Source organism: Stenella coeruleoalba (assembly GCF_951394435.1).
Source record: "Stenella coeruleoalba genome assembly, chromosome: 3".
Taxonomy (NCBI): Eukaryota; Metazoa; Chordata; class Mammalia; order Artiodactyla; family Delphinidae; genus Stenella; species Stenella coeruleoalba.
The window spans coordinates 171508679-171522987 of NC_137148.1; the positions used below are offsets into that span (position 1 = coordinate 171508679).

Genomic DNA, 14309 nt, shown 5'->3' on the forward strand with positions numbered 1-14309 from the left:
ATAGAAGAATTATACACCATAAGCAAGTGGTATTTATCCCAGGTATGCAAGGTTGGCTCAACATTCAAGAATCACTTCAGGGGACTTCCTGGATGGACCAGTGGCTAAGAATCCACCTTCCAATGCAGGGGACATGGGTTTGATCCCTGGTGAGGGAACAAGATCCCACATGACACAGGGCAACTAAGCCCAGGCACCACAACTACTGAGCCCGCGTGCCTCAACTAGAGAGCCAGCATGCTGCAAACTACAGAGCCCATGCGCTCTGGATCCTATGCACCACAACTAGAGAGCCCGTGGGCCGCAACTAGAGACAAGCCCATGCGCTGCAACGAACGATCCCACATGCCACAACGAAGATCCCACATACGGCAACTAAGACCCAACACAGCAAAAAATCATAAAAATAAATAATTTTTAAAAATCACTTCAACGGTCTAAAGAAGAAAAATCACAGCATATCAAAAGATTTTTCTAAATCTGTTTGAAAAGACAAGACTGTGGAGATGGCAGTAAAAGGACCAGTGGTTGCCGGGGATCGGGGTTGGGGGAGGGGTGACTAGGAGGCGCACAGGGCATTTTTTAGGGCAGCGAACGTGTTTCGCAGGACACTATAAAGGTGGACGCATCTTCATCTAGACCCACAGAACATACATGCAAAGTCAGCTGTGGACTGTGGGTGGTGACGACATGTCAGTGCAGGTTCATCCACTGGAACAAACACACCACCATCTCACACGTCCAAGGTTCTGTAGGCCGGCAGGCCCAATTTACCATGCGCCGTTAACTGCCCACGGGCATCTGGTAGCCCTCCTAGCAATACAGAGCAGTGGCGCACCACGATGGCCACGCGCTGGGCCCTGCTGGAGCCGAGGCCCTCCAGGCCCTGAGACCGGGCTGCTGGCGCCCAGCTGCCCTGATGCCTTGGGCTGTGCCTGCAGCACCACACAGGCTCACCCCTGCAGAGGCCTCCTTCCTGAACTGGCGCTGGCAGGACAGAGGTGAGCCAGAGCCCCGGCACCTCCCACGTGACGATGGTCTTGTGGGCCCACAGCCCAGGTGGCACTCAGGAAATACCCCAATACTCGAGCCACGTGCAGCAGACGCCTTGTGTTTAGATGCTTTCCGTGGAGCTGCTGGCCGCCTGGCTGAGGACTATTCGTTGCCCAGCCAGGGCAGGGGCAGTTTCCCTGAAGGGGCCTTTCACTGCATGTGGGTAGACAGCCCTGGCGAGGCTGCACAAAAGCATGGCAGGAATAGCTGGACAGAGCCCGGAAGCCCCCAGGGTGTCTCCCGCCCCTCTCCAATGCCCTGGGATTAAGCAGATTCCAACGCTCTTCCGACGTCTGCTGTCTCAACTACATTACACTGCTTGGGCACTAGGCTTCTAAGCTTCACACTCAGACAAGTTCATATTCGATTAGATGAGATGAGGTGTGTCAGTCTTCAACCAAACATCGGAGGTGAATTACAGTAAAGAGGCTGGATCCATTCGTGATGGGATCTGTGGTCTGACTAGGAAGAACTTCCAGAGCCCCACCCTCTTCCCTGCCCGGGCCCGGTCTATGCGAATGGATAAGGAGGCCCACGAGTGCCATGTGTCCTGTGGGTGGGAAGATCAAACCTCATAAACGCCCAGCCACGACGGAGGCCCCACCAGCTCTTCCTCTGGCCACCTGCAAGAGCGTACACCTGCGTCCATCTCCGCAGATTACCAACTATCTTCTGATCCTCTTGGTGCAAATGGCATCATCTTGACAACCAAGCCCATCTTGGGTGGGGGGCAGGGTTGATCCCCGTCCTATAGGGCAACCACAGAACAGAAGAGAAGATGTTTGGGGGCTGAGAAACAGGGGTCTAGTATGGGCAATTTGGAGAAGATGAGGCCGAGACATCCAAGTGTATACGATTTCCAAAGTTTTCAGAAGCACATATCATAGCAGAAAACCCTCGAGGCCACCCAAGTGGCTACTAGCAGTAGAATCAAGAAATGAACAGGGTGCAGCCCCATCACAGGGCCCTACAGACTAGCAAAAGTGACCAGACTGCCATCCCAGGGGCAGCTAACAGCACTGGGTAACGGAAAACTGACAGAATGCCATTTGCACTCCAAAGAAAGCACACAGAATTAAAACACAGTGACCCAGGGAGGCACACACTTGTCACTCACCCGACAGAGGAGGCCTGTCTGGGAGTCATGTTGAGCAGGGGCTGGTGTGAGGGATTCATCCAGGCCTTGGCCTGGCCGTCCTTCTGTGGATGTCCACTTTAGTAGGTTTAGGTGGGTCCCGCAATGGCTTATGCATTTTCTACAGACAGTATATTTGACAATTAAATCCTATGAAGTGGGGGCTTGGAGAGAAGATGGCAGAGTGGAAGGACGTTGAGTTCGCCCCCCTCATGAAAATACCAAAATCACAACTAACTGCTGAAAAACAACTGACCAAAAACTGCAGGAACCAAAAAAGTTACCCTACATCTAAAGACAAAGAAGAAGCCACAAAGAGACAGTAGGAGGGGCACAATCACGATGAAATCAAACTCCATCCCCACCGGCTGGGCAACCCACAAACTAGAAAATATTTACACTGGAAAGGTTCACACACAGGAGTTAAAGTTCTGAGCCCCACATCCGTCTCCCCAGCCAGGGAGTCTGGCATCGGGAGGGTGAGTGCCCAAACCAGCTGGGCTTGAAGGCCACTGGGGTTTGATCAGCAAATTCCACACGACTGGGGGAAACAGAAGCCCTACTCTCGCAGGAGGCACACAAGGTCTCGAGCACACCAGGACCCGGGAGGAAAAGCAGTGACTTCATAAGGGCCTGGGCCAGACCTACCTGCTGATGTTGGAGGATGTCCCGTGGAGGTGGGGGGGTGGGGGTGCGGGCGGCTGTGGCTCACTGTGGGGACAGAGACACTGGCAGTGTAAGTTCTGGGAAGTGCTCATTGGCGTGAGACCACCTGGAGGCCAAGCTTTTCTCACTAAGACCCAGACCCACCCAATAGCCTGTAGGCTCCAGTGCTGGGATGCCTCAGGCCAAAAAACCAACAGGGCGGGAACACAGCCCTGCCCATCGGAAGACAGGCTGCCTAATGTCTTCCTGATCCTACAGCTTCCTACTAAACACACCCCTTGACACGCCCTGCCAACCAGAGGGACAAGACCCAGCTATACCCACCAGTGAGCAGAAACCAGTCCCTCCTACCAGGAAGCCAGCACAAGCCCTTCGCCAGTCTCACCCACCAGGGGGCAGACACCTGAATCAAGAACTACAATCCCGGGCTTCCCTGGTGGCGCAGTGGTTGAGAATCTGCCTGCCAATGCAGGGGACACAGGTTCGAGCCCTGATCCAGGAAGATCTCACATGCCGCAGAGGAACTAAGCCCATGTGCCACAACTACTGAGCCTGCACTCTAGAGCCTGCGCACCTACTGAGACCGAGTGCCACAACTACTGAAGCTCACGCACCTAGAGCCCATGCTCCGCAACAAGAGGAGCCACCGCAATGAGAAGCCCGCGCACAACGAAGAGTAGCCCCTGCTCACCACAACTAGAGAAAGCCCATGTGCAGCAATGAAGACTCAATGCAGCCAAAAATAAAATTAATTAATTAATTTAAAATAGAACTACAATCTTGCAGCCTGTGGAATGGAAACCACAATCACAGAAAGTTAGACAAAATGAAACAGCAGAGGAATATGTCCCAGACGAAGGAACAAGATAAAAGCCCAGAAGAACAACTAAGTAAAGTGGAGATAAGCAATTTACCCAAAAAAGAATCAGAGTAATGACAGTAAAGATGATCCAAGATCTCGGAAAAATAATGGAGGCACAGACCAAGAAAATACAAGAAATGGTTAACAAAGACCTAGAGGATCTAAACAACAAACAGAAATGAACAATACAATAACTGAAATGAAAAATACACTAGAAGGAAACAATAGCAGAATAAGTGAGGCAGAAAAACAGATAAGTGAGCTGGAAGACAGAATAATGGAAATCACTACCCTGGAACAGAATAAAGAAAAAAGAATGAAAAGAAATAATGACAGTCTAAGAGGCCCTCTAGAACAACATTAAACACACCAAAATTTGTTCACATTATAGGGGTCCCAGAAGGATAAGAAAGGACCCGAGGAAATATTCGAAGAAATAATAGCTGAAAACTTCCTTATCACAAGAAAGGAAGCACAGAGAGTCCAGGCAGGATAAACCCAAGGAGGAACAAGCCAAGGCACATATTAATTAAATTTACAAAAACTGGGACTTCCCTGGTGGTCCAGTGGAGAAGACTGCACGCTCCCAATGCAGGGGGCCCAGGTTCCATCCCTCGTCAGGGAACTAGATCCTACATGCCACAACTGAGAGTTCACATGCCGCACTAAGGGTTTGCATGCCACAACTAAGAGTTTGCATGCCACAATAAAAGATGCTGCATGCTGCAACTCAAAATTCCACATGCCACAACAAAGACTGAAGATCCTGCGTGCCACAAATAAGACCCAGCATAGCCAAATACATAAAGATTTTATTAATTTACAAAAATTAAAGACAGAAAGAAAATACTAAAAGTAACAAGGGAAAAGCAACAAATAACATAAAAGGGAATCCCCATAAGGTGATAGGGTGATTTTCCAACAGAAACGCTACAGGCCCAAAGAAAGTGGCACAATATATTTAAAGTTATGAAAGGGAAAAACCTACAACCAACAATACCCTACTCAGCAAGGCTCTCATTCAGATTCAATGGAGAAATAGAAGCTTTGCAAAGAAACAAAAGCTAAGAGAATTCAGCACCACCAAACTAGCTTGACAACAAATGCTAAAGAAACTTCTCTAGGTGGAAAAGAAAAGGCCAAAACTACAAACAAGAAAATTACAAATGGGAAAGCTCACCACTAAAGGCAAACATACAGCAGAGGTAGGAAATCATCCACATACAAATATAATATCAAAACCAGCAATCGTGAGAAGAGGAAAGTACAAATACAGGATACTGGAAATGCATTCGAAATTAAAAGACCAGCAACTGAAAACAATCTTGTATGTATATAGACTGCTATATCATAATTCCATGATAACCTCAAACCGAAAATCTACAATAGATACACACACACAAAAGAATCCAAATACAACACTAAAGTCAGTCATCAAATCACAAGAGAAAAAAATCCTACAAAACCAAATCCAAAACGATTAACAAAATGGCAATAAGAACATACAAATCAATAATTACCTTAAACATAAATGGATTAAATACTCTAACCAAAAGACATAGACTGGCTGAATGGATACAAAAACAAGACTTGTACATATGCTGTCTAAAAAAGACCCACTTCATATCTAGGGACACATACAGACTGAAAGTGAAGGGATGTAAAAAGGTATTCCACACAAATGGAAATCAAATAAAAGCTCAGTAGCAATACTCATATCGGACGGAACAGACATGAAAATAAAAGCTGTTACAAGAGACAAAGAAAGACACTACGTAATGATCAAGGGATCAATCCAAGAAGAAGATATAACAATCGTAAAAATATACGCATACAACAGAGGAGCACCTCAATATATAAGGCAAATGCTAACAGCCATCGAAGGAGAAATTCACAGTAACTCAATAATACTGGGGAAACTTAACACCCCACTTTCATCAATGGACAGATCATCCAGACAGAAAACCAATAAGGAAACATAGGTCTTAAATGACATGTTACACCAGATGGACTTATTTACTTTTTATTTATTTATACATTGAGTCTTTTTAATGCTTATTTATTTATTTTTGGCTGCAATGGTACTTCATTGCTGCATGTGGACTTTCTTTAGTTGCAGCGAGCGGGGGTTACTCTTGATTGTGGTGCACAGGCTTCTCATTGCAGTAGCTTCTCTTGTTGTGAAGCACAGGCTCTAGGCGTGGGGGCTTCAGTAGTTGTGGCACGCAGGCTCAGTAGTTGTGGCTCACAGGCTCTAGAGCACAGGCTCAGTAGTTGTGGCGCATGGGCTTAGTTGCTCTGCAGCATGTGGGATCTTCCCAGACCAGGGCTCAAACCCATGTCCCCTGAATTGGCAGGCGGATTCTTAACCACTGTGCCACCATGGAAGTCCCTAGATCTGATGGACTTAATTGATATTTATAGAGCATTCCAACCAGAAGCAGCAGAATACAGATTCTTCTCAAGTGTACATGGAACATTCTCCAAAATAGAATACATGCTGAGCCACAAAGCAAGTCTCGGTAAATTTATGAAACTGAAATCATATCAAGCATCTTTTCTGATCACAATGCTATGAGATTATAATTCAACAAGAAAAAACTGTAAAAGACACAAACACATACAGGCTAAATATGCTACTGAACAACCAATGGATCACTGAAGAAGTCAAAGCAGAAATCGAAAATACCTAGAGACAAATGAAAACGAAAACATGATTCAAAACCTCCAGGACGCAGCAAAAAGAGTTCTAAGAAGGAAGTTTATAGCAATACAGTTGTGCCTCAGGAAACAAGAAAAATATCAAATAAACAACCTAACCTTACACCTAAAGCAACTAGAGAAAGAAAAACAAACAAAACCCAAACTTAGTAGAAGGAAAGAAATCATCAAGATCAGAGCAGAAATGAATGAAATTAGAGACAAAGTAATAGAAAAGATCAATGAGACGAAAAGCCGGTTCTTTCAAAAGATAAACAACAAAACTGATAAACCTTTAGCCAGACTCATCCAGAAAAAAATGGAGAGGGCTCAAATCAAAAAAATTAGAAATGCAAATGGAGAAGTTAAAACAGACACCACAGAAATACAAAGGATCATAAGAGACTACTACAAGCAACTATATGCCAATAAAATGGATAACCTAGAAGAAATGGACAAATTCTTAGGAAAGTACAATCTCCCAAGACTGAACTAGGAAGAAACAGAAAATATGAAGAGAAAAATCACAAGTACTGAAATTGAAACTGTGATTTAAAAACTCCCAACAAACGGAAGTCCAGGACAAGACTGTTTCACAGGTGAATTCTATCAAACACTTAGAGAAGAGTTAATGCCTATGCTTCTGAAACTATTCCAAAACACTGCAAAGGAAGGAACACTCCCAAACTCATTTTATGAGGCCACCATCACTCTGATACCAAAACCAGACAAAGATACCACAACAAAAAGAAAATTGTAGTCCAATATCACTGGTGAACACACACGCAAAAATCCTCAACAAAATACTAGCAAACCGTGGGAATTCCCTGGCGGTCCAGGGGTTAGGACTCCATGCTCTCACTACTGAGGGTCAGGGTTCGATCTCTGGTCAGGGAACTAAAACCCCATAAGCCATGCAGCATGGCCAAAAAAAAAAAAATACTAGCAAACCAAATCCAACAATACATTAAAAGGATCATACACCATGATCAAGTGGGATTTACCCCAGGGATATAAGGATTCTTCAATATCTGCAGATCGATCACTGTGATACACCACTTTAACCATCTGATCATCTCGATAGAGAAAAGGTTTTTAACAAAATTCAAAACCGATTTATGATAAAAACTCTCCAGAGAGTGGGCATAGAGGGAACATACCTCAACATAATGAAGTCCATATATGACAAATCCACAACTAACATCACACTCAATGGTGAAAAGCTGAAAGCATTTCCTCTAAGATCAGGAACAAGACAAGGATGTCCACTCTCGCCACTTTTACTCAGCATAGTTTTGGAAGTTCTGGCCATGACAATCAGAGAAGAAAATGAAATAAAAGAAAAAGTAAAACTGTCACTCTTTACAGATGACATGATTCTATACATAGAAAACCATAAAGATGCTGCAGAAAACTACTAGAGCTCATCAAGGAATTCAGTAAAGTTGCAGGATACAAAATTAATACACAGAAACCTGTTGCATGCCTATACACTAACAACAAAAGATCAGAAAGAGAAATTAAGGAAACAGTTCCATTTACCATCACATCAAAAAGAATAAAATACCTAGGAATAAACCTACCTAAGGAGGCAAAGACCTGTATTCTGAAAACTATGATATGCTGATGAAAGAAACTGAACATGACACAAACAGATGGAAAAACATACCATTTTCTTGGATTGACAGAATCAATATTGTCAAAATGACTATACTACCCAAGACTATCTACAGATTCAATGCAAGCCCTATCAAATTACCAATGGCATTTTTCACAGAACTAGAACAAAAAATTTTTTAATTTGTATGGAAACACAGAAGACCCCCAAAGAGCCAAAGCAATCTTTGGGTCAACAAAGAACGGAGCTGGAGGAATCAGGCTCCCTAACTTCAGACTATACTACGGAGCTACTGTGATCAAGACAGTGTGTTACTGACGCAAAAACAGAAATATAGATCAATGGAACGGGACAGAAAGCCCAGAGATAAACCCACGCACCTATGGTCAATTAACGTACAATAAAGGAGGCAAGAATATACAATGGAGGAAACAGTCTCTTCGGTAAGTGGTGCTGGGAAAACTGGACAGCTGCATATAAAAGAATGAAATTAGAACAATCTCTAACAACATACACAAAAATAAACTCAAAATGGATTAAAGACCTAAATGTAAGTCCGGACACTATAAAACTCTTAGAGGAAAGCATAGGCAGAACACTCTTTGACATAAATCGCAACCGTATTTTTGATCCATCTCCTACAGTAATGAAAATAAAGACAAAAATAAACATATGGGACCTCATTAAACTCAAAAGCTTTTCCACAGCAAAGGAAACCATAAACAAAAAGACAACCCACAGAATGGGAGAATATATTTAGAAACGATGCAACCAACAAGGGATTAATCGCCAACATTTACGAACAGCTCATACAGCTCAATATCAAAAAAACAAACACCCAATCAAAACATAGGCAGAAAGGGACTTCCCTGGCAGTCCACTGGTTAAGACCTCGCCTTCCAATGTATGGGGTGGGTTCGATCCCTGATCGGGAAGCTAAGAAACCACATGCCTCGTGGCCAAAAAAACCAAGGCATAAAACAGAAGCAATATTGTAACAAATTCAATAAAGACTTTAAAAATGGTTCACATCAAAAAAAAAAAAATCTTTAAAAAAATTGGCAGACCTAAATAGACATTTCTCCAAAGAAGACATACAGATGGCCAGAGGCACATCGCTAATTATTAGAGAAATACAAATCAAAACTACGAGATACCACCTCACACCATTCAGAATAGCCATCATCAAAAAGTCTACAAATAGGGCTTCCCTGGTGGCGCAGTGGTTGAGAGTCCGCCAGCCGATGCAGGGGACACAGGTTTGTGCCCCGGTCTGGGAAGATCCCACATGCCGCAGAGCTGCTAGGCCCGTGAGCCATGGCTGCTGAGCCTGCGCTCCGCAAAAGGAGAGGCCACAACAGTGAGAGGCCCGTGTACTGCCAAAAAAAAAAAAAAAAAAAAAAAAAGTCTACAAATAATAAATGCTGGAGAGGGTGTGGAAAAAAGGGAACCCTCCTACCCTGTTGGTATTAATGTAAACCTGTACAGCCACTATAGAGAACAGCATGGAGGTTCCTTAAAAAACTTAAAATAGAGCTAGCATATGATCCAGCAATCCTACTCTTGGGCATATATCTGTAGAAAACCATGCTTCGAAAGAATACGTCACCACAGTGTTCACTGAAGTACTGTTTACAATGGCCAAGACATGCAAGCAACCTAAATGTCCATCAACAGATGAATGGACAAAGATGTGGTACCTATATACAATGTAATTTTTCAGCCATTAACAAGAATGAAATAATGCCATTTGCAGCAACATGGATGGACCTAGAGATTGTCATACTAAGTGAAGTAAGTCAAACAGAGAAAGACAAATATATGATAACACTCATATGTTGGATCTTATTTGAAAAAAATGATACAAATGAACTTATTTACAAAACAGAAACAAACTCACAGATTTCAAAAGCGAACTTATGGTTACAAAGGGTAAACCTGGGGGGTGGGATAAATTAGGAGCTTGGGATTAACATACACACAGTACTCTAACACAACAATGTAAAGCAACTATAGTCCAATAAAAATTAATTTTAAAAAATACACGCACTACTATATATAAAATAGATAACCAACAAGACCACCGGGAACTCTACTCAATATTCCATAATAGGGCTTCCCTGGTGGCGCAGTGGTTAAGAATCCGCTTGCCAATGCAGGGGACACGGGTTCGAGCCCTGCTCCGGGAAGATCCCACATGCCGTGGAGCAACGAAGACCCAACGCAGCCAAAAATAATAAAATTTAAAAATATATATTCCATAATAAATGGGAAAAGAAACTGAAAAAGAATAGATATATGTATATGTGTAACTGAATCACTTTGCTGTACATCTGAAACTATCATACTGTAAATCAAATACAGTCCAACATGAAATAACTCTAAGTATTACATATGGAAGATCCACAAAGAAGCTGAACCAGAGAATAAGCTTATAATCAGAGTACAGGGGTTTTGGTACGTTTCCAGAAATGCGATACAAAAACAGATCTTGGTGCATTGTGAATCACTAGTAACAGCAGCTAAAAGACATTTTTAGAGGATAACCTAGACCATTAAAACTAACTTTAATGGCACCTTTTCAATTTGTTAGAAATTTTAACTCCTAAACTATGTCTGGGAAATAATACCAAATTTATATAGGGATCCCTACCCCAGTTCCTGGCACAGAGCTCTTAAAACCCTTGTAAATTCCTAAGCGATAAGTGCACCAGGAGCATCTTTCGTTCTGTGGAGGCAACTGGGTGGGCTCCAGGATGGGGCTGGTCAGCAGAAAGGCTGTGCCATGATTGGAAGCTTGGGATTTTTAGCCCCACCCCCCAACCTCCAGAGAGGGGAGAGGGCCTGGAAACAGTGAATAAGTGATCACACCTGTGTGAAGAAGCCTCCTTAAAATCCCAGTTGCAGGGGGTTCTGAGAGCTTCAAGGTGAACACATCCACACCAGGAGGGTGACACACCCCAGGTCCAGGGGCACAGAAGCTCCTGCACTCGGGACGCTCCCAGACCTCGCCCTGTGTATCTCTTCATCTGGACGTCCGTGTGTATCTTTTATCATATCCTTCACTCAACTGGTAAACATAAGCAAATGTTCCCCTGAGGTCTGAGAGCCACTCTAGCAAATTAACTGAACCTGAGAGGGGGTTATGGGAAACTCTGATCTGTAGCCAAGTCAGACAGAAGTTGTGGGCAACGTAGGGACCAACTACCTTCGATTAGCATCTAAGGTGGGGGGACGGTCCTTAGGGACTGAGCCCTTAACCTGTGGGGTCTGACACTGTCTCCAGGTGGACGGTGTCAGAACTGAGTTGGGTTGTAGGACACCTGGTTGGTGTCACAGAATTGCTGGGTCTGGGAAACCCCTATAGCTCTGGTGACCAGAAGTATCAGAAGTGAAATGTTCTGTGTGGAAGTAAAACAGACCGACACAGTGCGGACAGCTGTAGTTTCTTCCAAGGCAATCTCTAATGAAGGACATAAAATGATGTTTTTTTTCTTTTCATCCGCACCACTTGGCTTGCGGGATCTTAGTTCCCCGACGAGAGATCAAACCCGGGCCCCCTGCAATGGAAGCTCGGAATCTTAACCGCTGGACCGCCAGGGAAGTCCCTGAAACGATCATAAAGGGAAAATTATAAAGTGTTACCGAACGACATCAATGTAGAAAGAAAGAGAGAGTACGTGTTCTCGGAAAAGAGACACAATGCCATCACGATAGCAACTCTCCCAAACAGATGCAGAGTGTTAACAAAATTCCATTATATCCAAAACTAGGTCTGGTTTTTTGCTTTATGAAAAACGACTTCTAAAAACTGAAATGAGAGCCAAATGTCTAAAAATAGCCACGTTTCCTACAGAACAAGGTGGAAGAACTTTCCCTAAAACACATCAAAGCATTTAAGTCTGGACAGTAGTTGGGGCCACACAGCATTAGCAGGAGGAGGGACTCACAGACCTGGGGAAACAATGGACATGGGGCAGGAATCTCCTCCAGCGCAGGACAATCGGCTGTCTACGGGAGGTGGGGTAGGAGGGTGGGTAACACTATCAATGTCATGTATAATAATCCATTTAATGCAGATTTTGGGGGGTTTCTTTGGCCGAGGCCCGAGGCATTAGGGATCCTAGTTTCCTGACCAGGGATCGAACCCACACCCCCTGCAGTGGAAGCACAGAGTCTTTACCACTGGACCGCCAGGGAAGTACTTTCAGAAGTTAAAGGCAAGTGTCCCACGACTTCTGTATACAGATTTTTCTTATATAAAGAAAATAAAAAAGAAGCTACAAAGGAGGAGATTGACCTGTTAACCTTGAGTTCACTCACCACAGAATAAAGGGGATGAAAAGATAAACCACACATGGGGAGAAAATATCGGCAGTGCCTGCAAATGAAAGAGGATTCATGCCCAGAGCATCTAAAGAAAACTGAAGAAATCAATAAACATACAAATAAACACATCACACAGAAGATGAACCACCACACCCTCATCCGGTAAGAACCCTACATAACCACAAAGAGACCCCGGCTCCCACTCGAGGTGGACATTTATTGAGGTCACTCAGCGATGGGGACAAGGAAGAAATAAACAGCGGGGCAAGAATACACTCCAGACACGACCAGCATTTTCTGAGTAAATTTAAACTTATCCATAAGCTACGAAGCCACGCTTTTTTCTCTGAAGTGCAGAAACTCAAGTCGCATCTCGCACTTGGAGATAAAAAGAAGAATGACTGTCGCAGCATTGCTAGCTAATCAAAAAATGCACTTGGGGAATTCCCTGGACATCCAGAGGTTAGGGCTCTGCGCTTCTACTGCAGGGGGCCCGGGAACTAAGATCCCACAAGCCATGGTGCAGCCAAAAAAAGAAAAAAAAACACTTGGAAGAACCCAGGCAGCAAAGGCACTGGAACACATGAGTCAATGGGGAGAGCTGAGCCTCAGACACCAGCACGTGTGAAACAGACTGGGGCTGAGAAACCCCAGAGAAACTTCTGTGTGACATTACTGGTGATTTACGAACTAACGTTCACTTATTGGAAACTGAAGGGGCAAAATCAGACGACACACTGCTTGGTGATAAGAGATGGTAAAGGTATGAATAATAACAAAGAATCAGGACAGAGGTCACCTTGGCAACAGGAGGGAGAGAAGATGTGGGAGAAGCACAGGAGATGCGGAGATGCCGACAGGTACCAGGGCCTACCTGTCCACCTGGGGGCTGAGTCCACAGGTGTTTATATTGTTATTATTAATGTTGCAGCAAAACAGAAAGAAGCAAACGGGCTTAGGCACAGACCAGCCAAACGGGCCTGAGATAAGCAACCTTGGTTATCCTGTAGCTGTTACTACTAACAAACACCTGTAGCTAGACTTGTCCTTCCCAAAGCTGATTACTCTAGGAATCCACATGAATCAACACTCTGCACCTGGCACTCTTCTCCCCTACACTCCCTTGTAGCGCTCTTTATTTCACAGGCCTATAACTTCAGGGATACCAGACCCGGCTGCCAGGCTGCCGAACGCCAGCTGTGACCACTTTGAAATAATGCAAGAAATAAATGCAAGACCTTCACAACTTTGATCCTTATCACCCACCCCAGACCAAGAGTCCTGAGTATAAAAAACTTCTCTCTACCCTCTGGAGGGGGCACAGCTCTTGAGGCGCTAGCCTACTGTGTTCCCCCCTTTGCCTGGCAAAGAATCCAGCTATTCTTTCTTTTCCTCAAAACTCTCTCTCCATATTTCTGTTCCGCATCGGTGCACAGAGAGCCAAGATCATTTTGGCATCATTAACTTAATGCAAAAGTCACACGATTTAAGAGCAGCCCCACGGCAAGCACAGCACACCTCAGAGAGGACACACTACCCCCAGCACTACTGGAAGTGGGTCCCCTCCCCTCATGATCATGGCATCGACAGCTCCTCCTGTGGTAGTTCCATGGTCTGGAGGCCACCTGCATGGGGTGAGGGGGCAGCAAGACCCCAGGGCACCTCCCTTCACCTCCCTCGCAGGCTCAGCTTTGCGCTCAGCTTGTCCCCCACCCCAGGTGATGCCCCTGCTTCAAGCTCCGTGGGTCATTTACAGGAGACAAAGCCCCTCCTCCCAGAGTGTGAATGGGAGCCTGCAGGATCCCTGCTTCCACCTGTGCTCACAGATAACATAGAGGGAAATTCTAGGGCACTTTTACGGTTTTAATAAATGGATCCTGCTTATTCCTTTCAGAAGACAGGTATTGAGGCAGGCTGGGACCTGGGACCCTTTGCTGCAGTGCTTG

The 14309-nt window shown here is 44.6% G+C and overlaps 1 long non-coding RNA gene across 1 annotated transcript in view; it reads right to left on the minus strand.

Moving 5' to 3' along the window:
* Nucleotides 1–14309, minus strand: part of LOC307184195 — a 58378-nt gene that overhangs the window by 42232 nt on the left and 1837 nt on the right. The window lies entirely within an intron of this gene.